The sequence below is a fragment of the Sphaeramia orbicularis genome, chromosome 12, assembly GCF_902148855.1.
Source record: "Sphaeramia orbicularis chromosome 12, fSphaOr1.1, whole genome shotgun sequence".
Taxonomy (NCBI): domain Eukaryota; kingdom Metazoa; phylum Chordata; class Actinopteri; order Kurtiformes; family Apogonidae; genus Sphaeramia; species Sphaeramia orbicularis.
The window spans coordinates 1,396,657-1,409,861 of record NC_043968.1 but is presented as its reverse complement, the minus strand read 5'-3'; positions in this window follow the sequence as shown (position 1 = coordinate 1,409,861).

Sequence of the window (13,205 nt, the reverse complement as noted above, 5' to 3'; positions counted from 1 at the left end):
TTTTGTAATAAATTAATTGATTGCTTGAAGGTGCAAATAGTGAATATGAGTGATTTTTCTCAGTTTATGACCATATAGCAGCTGTTTTATTGCATGTCTTTACTTTTTAACAAGTGCTGCTCAGATGTTTTAGGGCCAGAGGAAGGAGGCTGTTGTCACGGCAACTGTCGAGGAGGTAGATGACAATGTCCAATAACACACTGAAGCTGAAATCTTCAATTTCAGAGTATTTCAATGAAAGACCAATAAAGGGTTAAAAGATCCTTTTATGAGCCAAGAAGCTCACACTCTGAGGTAAAGAAAGGAATGAAACATCTAGTTTAGTTTTAAACAACTCAATGGAAACTTAAGTCACATGTGACACTTTACTGAAACCAAAACGACTGTTATTTGACACATCGATCTAGGAGACAAAGGTATAAGGACTCATTTACTCTACGTCAGTCTACATTTAGACTACATACAGACAGTGTTCTGTCTGTCCGTCTGCATACATTACAGGTGTTATTCTGTCTGTTTTCCAGGAGCTTGCAGATGCGTAACTGGACGGATGAAACAGAGCAGTACCACCAGGAACAGTGGAGGCAGTGTTGAGATCTGAACAGAATAATTTCCATAAATAGCACAACTTTTCAAAGAGCGACTGTGAGCGTTAGTGAAAAACTACCGACATATTAATCACAACTCCCCTTCTGAAAATTAACTTTAGTATCACATTAGTAAAAACTCCTCTGTCATCACCATGTTTGTTATTATTGACTTTCTTCTCCTCAAAAAACATTACTCTTCTTCGTGGTATTTGTCCAGTATGGTTAATTAATAGCAGCGTCCTCTGGTGGATTAACTGAGAAACACTCATTCCAACGTACAGGAAGCATGGAAGTATGAAGGAAACAGATGAAGCTATTTACATACGCAAAGTGAACATAAATGAGCCTCAAAAGTATTAAAGAGATTTAACGGTTCCAGTCAGACACTGTTTCCATGGCGACACCTCTGTACCTTTCAGATGTAGTTTTTATATGTACGGGTTTTCACTTAAGAACTCATAAACTGGGCTTCATCAAACCTGCAGATACCCTGTGTGTTCAGCGTATTTGTGTATTTTGGCATTCCTGTGTATAGTTCCATGCATTTTTGCGTAGTATTTCAGCGTTTCCGCTGGTAAGGTTTTGCCGTGGCACGGCGCCACACCAAACATTTCATACAAAAAAAATCCTCACAATAGAATCAACTTATTATAAATATGCATAAGATATAATAGTCCAGAACAAATGTCCTCCCCCTCAAATGAAAGTTTGTGAAGCTTCAGGAAGTAGAGAAAAGATAAATGAGTATAAAGTTTCACTTTCACTTCTGCAGGGGCACGGACTGCACCACCCTGCACCCCCATTATATTATAAGTAGGATGGAAACCGAAGCACATGCACGTGTGCGGTTACTGACCAAAACACACGCACGCCCCCCCAATCTAATCGTGTGGTATTTTACATGGTGTGAACATACATGTGGAAAGCTAATAATGCATACAGAAAACACACCAATTAAAAGTGGCGTGTTATCTGTACACAGGTCATGATGTCACGCTGCCTTGGGGGTACACGAACCCCTCTTTGGAAACCCCTGATATAACCCCAACCCTGACCCTCAGTGTGTGGTGTCTGATGTATCGATTCTAATAATGGCATGAACGTACACGTGGACAGCTTATAACGCATACAGAAAACAGGCCAATTTAAAGTGGCGTGTATATTTATGCGAGTCATGATACCAGGTTGTTTCATTATGTAAGGATTAGAAAGTACAGATATTTGTTCAAAAAATGTAGGGAGCAAAAGGTAAAAATATTCAGAAAAAGAAGCACTGACAAGTATTTCCACAGGTTGTTGCAGATAAATCATATCTTTTGTCGAAGGTTGGCCTCAGGACAAACAGGAAAAACAAACCCGTCAGTGTCAGATTTGTTCGGTTCGATGCTTTCAGAGGTTTTTCATACGATAACCTTGACAGAATCCCAGACGGACGCATCTATCCCAGCTCCTGGATTCATTTATTGGTGGCTGAACTCCAGCCCTAATCAAACAGTCTGTTTGAATGGCAGACCTTTCTCCACTCCAGGGATAATTACTCCCATTATTCTATTGATGAAGTGGCACCTGAAACATCCCTTTAATGTTTTACCGTCTTTGTGTTGAGCCGCAGCAGCAGCATCTGCCTTCATGTGTTGCATAAAGCCAAAAGGTCTGAAAAACCCCAGTAATGACTGTGTGGGCATCAGTTCAATGTCCACCTGTGACATAAGACCGAGGCTTTTCAAACCCATGTTAACCCACAAACACCCACAGCTAGAGTTTGGGGGTGACTTTCAAACACACATTTAACTGTGACCGAGGAATTTACCACCATTTATGATAATATTATCCTCTGCATCTCATCCAAACACGTCTGAAAAAGTCTTACATTTGGATTCGTCGCACCTGCAGATACTGCGATCATGAATTTAGTGTATGATTTGTGCATTTTAGTGGGTTATTTTTGTGTACTTTTTGTGCATGTTGTGTATAATAATTATGAGGCCTGTTGAACTGATAGTTATGTGAATATAGGGGTGGAAATTAGCATATAATTTGTGTATTTTAGCATATTACTTTGCAGAGGTTGTATATTTAAGTGCACTTTTGTGTATTTTCTGTGTATTTTAGTGTGTTTATTGTGTAGTGTATTTGTTGTGTATTTTAGTGTGTTTTTCACATATTTGCTGTGTATCTCTGGGTATTTGTTGTGCATGTTGGTGTATAATAACTGTAAGGCCTGTTGTACTGTTAGTTATGCCAAAATAAGGTCTGAAATTAGCATGCGATTGATGTATTTTTGCATATTTATGTGCCTTTTAGTGTATTTTCTGTGCATTTCGGTGTGTTTCTGTGTAGTTTACAGTTTTTTGTGTGAATTTTAGTGTGTTAGCTGTGTATTTTGCATAGGTTTTGTATATTTTAGTGCTTTTTTTTGTGTATTTTTTTTGCATGTTGGTGTATAATGACTATAAAGCCTGTTGTACTTAGTTTTGCCAAAATAAGGTCTGAACTTAGTGTATGTTTTATGTATTTTATATTATATTTATATATATATATTTTTTATGTATATGTATTTCCTGTGTATTTTAGTCTATTTTTACATAGTTTTGTATATTTTAGTGCTTTTTAATGTATTTGAACACAACAACAGGTCAACAGTTGTTAAACCCTTTGTGTCAGTAGGTTTTGAGTCTTTAAGGGTTCAAATGTCATTGAGACATTTCCTGATCCCTGCTTCTGCCTTGTAGAACGATCAATATAAAACACAGAGTGAAATATGGGGTTTTTCCTGAAACACCGGTGCTCTGTAGGTGTTGTTATTCATCCGCTGCCCTTCCCTGCAGAGGTTTCATGGCACGGCGGCAGAACTCATTTGTTTTGCAAACGAATCCAGGGCTATCAGCAGCCAGAGCCATTAATTAGGCAGTCGGTCGGGAGCAGAGGGAGTCTCACACAGCGAGGTCACCGCATGAGGCGTCCATTATTCTCATCTCATACTGAGGCGTTCATGGACCTCTATCTGCTCGCCTTCATCAGCACCTGTGGTTCCATAGACTTCTACAAACCGCCTTGATTAGAGATTACACATAAGCTGTTTACGTGGGTGATCAGAGTCCAGGGAAGACAATAGGGACGCAAATGAACGCAAACACGCAAAATAACTGAGTGATAAGTGAAAATTACATCGATTATCAATTATCATCGCCTTTTCCAACGCAGGAGCTTTGATCATTTACCCTGGAGTTAGCATTTCCACCAAAATTACCCGGAAAAAACTTTCCCTCAATACCAAACTTTCCCTGAAAACTAGGGGCGTAACAGTTGTTTGTACTGAACTGTTTCAGTTCGGGGCCTTCGATACAATACAGAGGTGTACCGAACAAATACATGTAAAGAACGCAGAAAGCAGGATGGAAGCAAGCAGAACCTGTGTGTAGGGTCTCCTCTGTATACATTCAGCAGCAGCACCACGGCAAATTGTCAGTGCCACTGCCAAAAAACAAAATAAAAAATTCTCTATTCTGAGGCTGAGGCACCAAAGAGGTGGTGGTGTGTGTGTGTGTGTGTGTGTGTGTGTGTGGGGGGGGGGGGGGGGCGTTCACAGCATGTAAAGTTTCACTTTTGGTTTTTGGTCGTTACAGAGTGCACCCCCACTGTACACCCCTCCCCCACCACTGGTCTCCTTTAATGTATCAAACCAAAAATTTTCTGTACCATTACACCTCTACTGAAAACAGTTCTTAGTTTGGGGGCGGGGCCTAACAGATTCTGTGAAATTCTTGGGGGCAGGGCTGCGTGCTGACGAACGCTGATTGATGGAACACACTGTTTATTCCAGTGGCGTCTGCGTCTTTAACGTGAAGATCGATGAATCCTATTGCATCTTTTTGTTGTTCATGTTTTTCTTCTTATTGTGTCTTTTTCTGTTTTATTGTCTGACTGCAGGAAAAGCAGAATAAAAACAGCTTTAAAAACAAATATCTCCAAAAAAAATCCCTGTCTGTGTCAGTTCGGGCTGTGTATTGGCAAGAATCTGGCAATACGATACAAATCACAATACTAGGATCATTGTATGATATATCACAATATATCATGATAATGTTGTTTATTTCTATTTTTTAAATGATTATTTCCTGGAAGAATTTAATTACAACAGAAATCTGCACAAATATTAAACACATTTTTATTTGATCACAACAGGATCTAATGTTCTATCACCAAATGTTCCTGTGCTCAAACTGACATTCTGTTTAACAGACGTTACAGTTTCAGATCCTGTTCAAATGTTCAGATTCTATTAGTTCAGAACTAACATCAGAACAGTATTTTTGTGCAATCCCAAAAAAAGGAACTACCATCTGCCTCTCGGACAGTAAAAAGTGCTTTTAGGATGCTTCAAATAACCATTATTTAATAAAACAGTGTTAAATAATAAATAAGATATAAACAATAAAGAAAATCAAAAATAAAAATGAACCTCCACAATATCTGCATCTGAATAAACACCTAAAAATATCAATACAGTACTTTTTAATATCGATACAGTATTGTGAAATAAAATATTGCGATATATTGCAGAACAGATATTTTCTAACACCCCTAGTGTCAGTGTTTCATGTAACCTGTTTGCACTTTACTCTTCTCGAAGTCTTTAGTGCAGATAATATGAGATTTACTGCATTAATCTACTGTTTTAAACCAGGTTTTCTTCAAACATTTACAATTTTTGGGAACTTTTTTTGGATCAGAGGTGACATTAAACACTTTTTTGTCATTTGGTCCAGAGTTTTTTCAGTGTTTTTAACACTGGGCTCATATTTGCTGTACTTTCTTGCTGTATTTGAATAAAGGGCTTTTGCTGGTGCCGTATCTGTATCTGGTTCCATGGATGTTGTACACTGATGGAGTCCTATGTGGGAACTAATTAATTTCTGACCACACACTGGTATTTGGTGAAAGCGGTCGGTTCCATAACAATCACATGACCTCCTCAATGACCTCTGACATCCGATCCATAAGATGATAATTGATAACTCCACCTGATGACATCTAAAACCACGCAGGTCTTTTGGGTTCATAGTAACTCCACAGTTTGTCGTGTAACCAAACGTATGTCTCTTCTGTTGTTTATTTCACTGATACAGTAAAAGAAAATACTTAAAATGTAACACGTCACCGCTGAACCACAAGACAAACTGTAAATACTAGAACACTGGGTACGGTTCAATTATTTTAGATATAGTAGATGTAGTACTCAATTATTATATATATATTTTAATCGACTCTACTTAGTCATTATATTATCATCGGTGTTGGAGTCTTACCTCTTCAGTTTGATCTCCTCTGGTTAAAAATGAGCCAAATTAAAACTCAGTGATCACTATCAACATTTATGTCCATTTGGCCCAGTTTTTCTTCTTCATCTGCATCATTTTGTCCATTTCTGTGACAAAGTTCAGAATTCTAATTTTTGTTTTTCTATCTGATCATCAGAACACTGAAGTTTATTTTTACTATCCTCACTTCCAAAAAAGCTGCTACAAAAACTTAACAGATCCATATTGTTTCTGCTTTGTTTCTACATAAATCTCTTGAACAACTTCGGGTCTGGTCAAAACTAACAAATAATCAATGATTTTGAGGATTTCAACCCTTTAAATACCAATTTGAAGGTAGTTTTTTCAGGGAAGGTTTGGGGTTATCTGGGTAATTTTGCTGGAAACGCGATGAGGTTTTTCAAAATCCAGGGTAAAGTTAAAGTTCCTGCAGTGGAAAACAGGCTTATATATATAATAACACTTTACGATATACACTGAAAACATCCGATAACAGCACTTTGGTCATCTGTTTCCAATTCATCTTATTAAATTATGTAAGATTTAACACATTTAATCTTAGGCAGATAATGATATAATACTGTTAACCAATGTATTAGATTCACACTGAAAACCCTCAAATTCTCTTGTAATTCACAAAAACACATCATTAGACCAGCACAGGAAAAATGTCAGACTGAAAGATGGATAATTAACAAAATGGATAAATATTAGATAAAAAATTAACAAAACAAGGGAAAAAATGGACAAACATAAGCATCAAAATGAGTAAAGACAAAAAATAAGCAGCTAAATTTATGAAAAATGAACAAAATGATTCAAAAATTTGTATAAAAAAGAAAATAAGAGAAAAAAATGGACAAACAGAAGCATAGAAATGGTAAAGACAAAAAAATAAGCCGCTAAATTAGAGAAAAATGAACAAAATGAGACAAAAATGTTTTAAAATGATGAAAAATTAGAAAAGAAAATAGACGAAAATAAATGTAAGTAGCACAATGAACAAAAAGAAAACATATGCACAATAAAAAATAGCACACAAGAGCAAACTCTACATACTATACACTATAAATAATAAAGTAGAAGTATAAAAAGATGTGATTAAAAACATGGGTAAATGAACTGTAATGTGCCAAAATAAAACTGTAATGTTCAGTGATGACGGAGAAAAATGACATTTGAGTGAAGTAAGTTTATGACCAGTCGTCAGTGTGAATTGACAAATGCTTCACCTCTGGGACATTTTGATGAGAACCACTGATGTACAAAAGAAATGCGTCCGAAAAATAAATAAAGAATCAAAATACTGAGTTTTATGGGGTTAGAAATGACAGACCACATGTAAATGAATGTGCTGCTCTCTAGTGGTTCAGAATGAGAACTACAACCGTAAACTCCCAGAATACTTTCAGCAGAAGTCCTCAGATTTAAAGTCTGTTCCCAGTGGTGGAAAAAAAAGGGGTGAAATGTGACTGATGTGACTGTTAAAGGTGTAAAGTAGTGTTTGTCAGAGCAGGAACAAGGGGAAAACTGGAGGGAAGTTTGTAAATGCACATTATTCTGAGCAGTGTTGTCCAATGACGCAGTACTTATACTTCACTGCTGTACTCAAGTATGTTTGGGGAGAATTTGTACTTTACTGAGTATTTTTTCTACTGTTTACTTCCACTACATTTCCTAACTCAACTTCTACTATACATTACTACTATACATACTATACATTTTTAATTAATAGTATCGTTACAAAAAAATAAATTGGAGGAAATTTGGTGGAAATGTTCACCGCTGAGATTACCGGTGACTGGAATAAAGTCACAAAGTTGATTTGTCATTGGGCCGAATCGCAAAATGAACAAGTGTAAACGATGTGGTGGGAGTAGCTGTGTGTTCCTAAATGTCGACTGATGACGGTAAACTTCACATTCTGTTTCCAATCAGTCGCCTACAGGTACAATCAGTCCAGTCCACATCTGATGGGTTTGAAACAGCAGGAGGTGGAAGTGAAAGGACTTAGGACCAACCTACAGTACGGAACACAGGGTTTCTATAATTATAGAATATACAAATCTATAATATACAAAAACTATATAAAAAATACACAAAACACACACTCCAAATACACAAAACATACAGAAAACATACACTGAGCATACACTAAAATACACAAAACATACACAAAAACTTATAAAAACTATGCAATAATACAGACAAAATATAATAAAATACACCAAACAAATACTAAAACATGCAGAACAAACACTAAAATACACAAAACATACAAAACATACACTAAAATACACAAAACATACACTAAAACATACAAAAACTATGCGATAATACAGACAAAATATAATACAATACACCAAACAAATACTAAAACATGCAGAACATACACTAAAATGCACAAAACATACAAAACATACACTAAAATACATAAAACATACACTAAAATATGCAAAACATACAAAACATACACTAAAACATACAAAAACTATGCAAAAATACAGACAAAATATAATAAAATACACAAAACAAATACTAAAACATGCAGAACATAGACTAAAATACACAAAACATAGACTAAATACACAAAACATACACTGTAATACACAAAACATACACTAAAATACATAAAACATACATTAAAATACACAAAACATACAAAACATACACTAAAATACACAAAACATACACTGTAATACACAAAACATATAAAACATACACTAAAATACATAAAACATACACTAAAATACACAAAACATACACTGTAATACACAAAACATACACTAAAATACACAAAACATACACTGTAATACACAAAACATACACTAAAATACACAAAACAAACACTGTAATACACAAATCATACACTAAAACATACAAAAACTATGCAACAATACAAACAAAATATAATAAAACACACAAAACATACACTTTAAATACACAAACAAAACATACACTAAAACATCTTCTTGAGACAAAGAGACAAAGGGTTGGAGGTGTGTGGAGGGGCTCATCTGTAAGGGGGGTGGGGGGGGCAGAAGTGTCAGTGTTAACAGCAGGAGGGAGGGGGCCACACTACACAGGTGTACAGAGGGACCTGAATGGGTGGGTTGAATGGGTGGGGACCGGAGTCGAAGCTGCTGAAAGGTAAATTCAGACAATGACGGGCATGTGCACCAAAAACAACGGTTTCTAAAAACTCCTGCCAAAGTGGAAATTTCAGCAAATCTCTGTTTTCGCGTTTGTGTGTAAACACAGGGAAAGTGAGATGTCAAACAGACGTCACAATATTCAAAGGAAATATTCGACCCCTTCACATGTGACGACACAGTACAGAGCAGTGGTTCCAGCCTTTTTTTACTCCTGACCCCATTTTAACTTCACAAATGTCTGCCGACCCCAGACATTCAAAACAGAGACATTTGTTTGGCTAAAATGAATTTGTTTTGGATCATTGTTTGGACCCAGAACCAGGAAAACTACATCCCCATAGGTTCATAGCAAATGTAAGATTTTGTTGTGATTCTTTTCAGGATTCTGATGGTCTCACCACAGTGCCATCTACAGGCCTGGCATGCTTTTGACGGTGTAGGTATACAGGACCATGTCAACGCAGATTTGTCTGAAAACAGTCTAGTCTGCACAATAGGAGTGTAACGGTACAGATACATTTCATTTCGATACACTTTCAGTACAGTGAAGGAGGCCAGTGAAGGGGGGATGGGGGGATGGGGGGTGCACTCTGTAACTATCTGTGGGACACGGGACATTTCTACAAAATATTGTTCAATCATTTGTGCATTAACAGGCACCACACATGTTATGTATTTCTCAATGTACAATGTTCATTTATGGCAAACTATAATTTACTGAGTGTTTTTGAACGTTTCAGAGTATTCCCTAAGGAGAACAGCAGCAGGTTCACTGGATTTGACCAAACTGAGTTAAAAACACGGTGGTGCAGTGGTTAGCACTGGTGCCTCACAGACAGAAGGTCCTGGGTTCGATTCCAACACCAGTAAATGGGGGGTGGGACCTTTCTGTGTGGAGTTTGCATGTTCTCCCCGTGTCTGCGTGGGTTCTCTCTGGTACTCTGGCTCCTCCCACCATCCAAACACATGCACTGATAGGTTAATTGGTTCATCTAAATTGCCTGTAGGTGTGAATGTGAGAGTGACTGTTTGTCTCTATATGTTCAGCCCTGAGATGAACTACCCCGCCTTCACCCCTATGTAGCTGGGATAGGCTCCAAGAGACCCCCGTGACCCTAGTGAGGATAAAGCGGGTTCAGAAAATGAATGAATGAGTTAAAAATAAAAAACTTTTCACAATACAGGACCTTGTGCCACGAAGCTGCAACAAACCAAAAACTGACAGTGAAACTTAACCTGCTTCGAACATCTGCCCCAGCCTCTGTGTCTCTGTTCTACTCTCTGTTGTCATGTTTTGGGTTTTTTAAGTGGCGCTGAGAATTCACCACTACTGAATGTATATAGGGGTTAAACGATTCCTTGAGTAATTAGAGTACCTTGATAACAAAAAATGATCAAGGAATTTTCTCTCCCTTGACGAACTGCGTATGTAATTGTAAAGCTCAAAGCACGACATTTCACATGGACTATTTAATGGGGCACAAGGCGCTTACGTCACTCACGCAAAGGAAGATGACGGAGGACGCGGAAGTGTTCGGTTGAAACAGTGGGAAGATGGAAGAGGCGACTGAATACAACAATGATGACGAAAGACAAAAATAAAACACAATAAAAAAGACAGAAAACGTCGAAAGTGTGGAATCATTTCTGACTGAACAACAAGGTGAACGCTGTATCTGTTGTAACACGGCCCTTCCACACCACAACAGCACATCTGTGATGGAGCACCTTCTCATAAAACACCCAGAATGGAGCAGAGGACCCCAGAGAAAATACAATTAATGCAGGGCAAATCAATGAGATTAACATTAATGTACCTTACTAACGTAACGTTAGCCCTGCGGAGGGTTAAGTTTCTGTTTATTGTGGCTACTGTCGAATGTGTGGATAGTTTACTATGATTGTGACAAACACAGATTCAGGCAGCGAGCCGTGCACGTGTGATTTGAACGGTTCATTTCCCAAATGCACAGACGAAACGGTGCACTGCTTGCTGAAAGATTTCTCTTACCTTGTCACGGCCAAATTTTTGCAAAATCCAACTACTTTTTGCTAAAATGAAGTGAATGTGTGTGTGGGGGGTCTAGGTTAAGAGACAGACCGATAAGGTGGGGGGGCTATTCCCTTTGTCGTGGCTTTACCTTTAGCCACTACAACGGTGTGGAAGGGTTCAACCTGTTGTATTTTCGACGTGTGAATGAATGAATGTCCGGCTGGGTTTCTCTGTGTTTGGATATGCCAGTCCAGTTATTTTCCAGTATAACGTCCAAGAGTTCATCACAGTTCACAGTTGTCTTTCCAAATACTCTCTACATATAAACAAAATAGGCTTCTTGATACAAAAGAAAACATTCCAAACGCCGACCAACTCAATCTCTCGCTTTCACGTTTCACGGTCTGAAAATTGTTTGGGGCTGTCCTCACACACACCTCGCCCACCTCACACACCAGGTATATGTAAGTTTGCCACACCCAAGATGAGCTGCACCCGTGGCAATCATCACAGCCACACCCACTAAACAATTAGTAAATTAAGGTCAAAACAAAAAAGAGGAATAAACAAACAAAACTGTATTTTGGCTCCAACATCCTTGATTCTCCTGAATTTAGCAGAAATGTGTCAAACTGTTCATGCGTGGACTCGTTCACAGTTCCAGTTCAAATGTTCTTGCCTCTTTCATGCCACAACACTTTCCTGTTCTGTCTAAACTGGAAATTCTGAACCTTAGAGCTGCCAAAGTTAAATTGCACATCAAAAAGGCAATGTTTATGCCTTTTTTTTTTTTTTAATTAATGCAGTATATTTTTTATACTTACAGGAAATACTAAGTTGTATTTGCAATTGCCTCTCTGGAAATATTTCTAGTCAAGAAATTACATTTTGTTGCATACGCACAATATGAATGTAACAAAACTGTTAATTTAAAAAAAAAAAAAGGAAACCAATTGGTCCTTCATTATTAAGTGAAATACCTTATTTCCTCTTGTGTATTTATAATTGCTATTGAACCAAGCAAAAATACATTTTATCCAATTATTCAATTAATCGCAGGAATTTTCAGTAGACTATTCGAATACTAAAATATTCGATAGCTGCAGCCCTAAACGCATATAGAGGAAACCCTGCACATGGGTTCTGCAGTTTACCAGTTTGGGATCAATGAAGTGTATCTGTCCATCCATACAGCTCTGTACAGTCACAACCTTTTCAGACACTGTGACTAAACCTTTCAGTCTGTAATTTGGACATTTATATAAATACGTCATTATTGGATTTTGTCACACAATCATTTAATGTAAAATTTACTTTAGTTTTCATGTGGATATACATTTAGGAGCTATTCCAGTTTTACAGTTTGACACATTTATATTTCATAGAACTAAACTTTTAAGGCCAGCGCTCCTGTTTTTGTGGAGGATTTTTATGGTATTTTATTCATATATTGGCAAAAATGAACTACTTTTGAATTCTAACCAAATTTAGAACAATAATACTGCCTCTTAAACAATGAAGAGCAAAGTGTGCATAATATGCTCACCTGGTACCTGAAGGTTCCTGCTGTGAAGGACACTGACATTTTGGATCAACACATGCTGCCATTCCATGCAGATTTCAACCAGACCATGTAAAACCACATTGTGAACACATTCCAGAAGGACAGGGTGCTGGTCCTGGACTGGTCTGATGTGGTTCACACTGGTTCCCAGTAGAGAATGAAAGGAACATCTGGAAACATAGAAAGTGACAATGAAGACCCTGTACTGTTGAACACATCAAGACTAATTTACAAGAAGAGTTCAACAAAATGAAGCTCAAACTAGGGATGCAAATTATCGATTAATTTATTAATCGTAAGTTGATTGACCTTAGTGATCGATTAACAATTAATTGACAAGAGGTGATTTTCCTGAGAACCTGAATTTTTCTTTAAATAGGGCCTATAAAAATAAAAGCTAAATTTTGTTTATATACTTCATGAAAAAAGCATGTCATATTCCTTAATGATGGATTTATTGAACCATTGGATAGAATAAAAGCAATGAGATTCATGTAGTGTAACAAAATAAATTCTGCAGAGAAATTAAATAAAATAAATGGATCTGAAGAGGGGGCAGTTTAGAAGAAATGGGCATTTCTG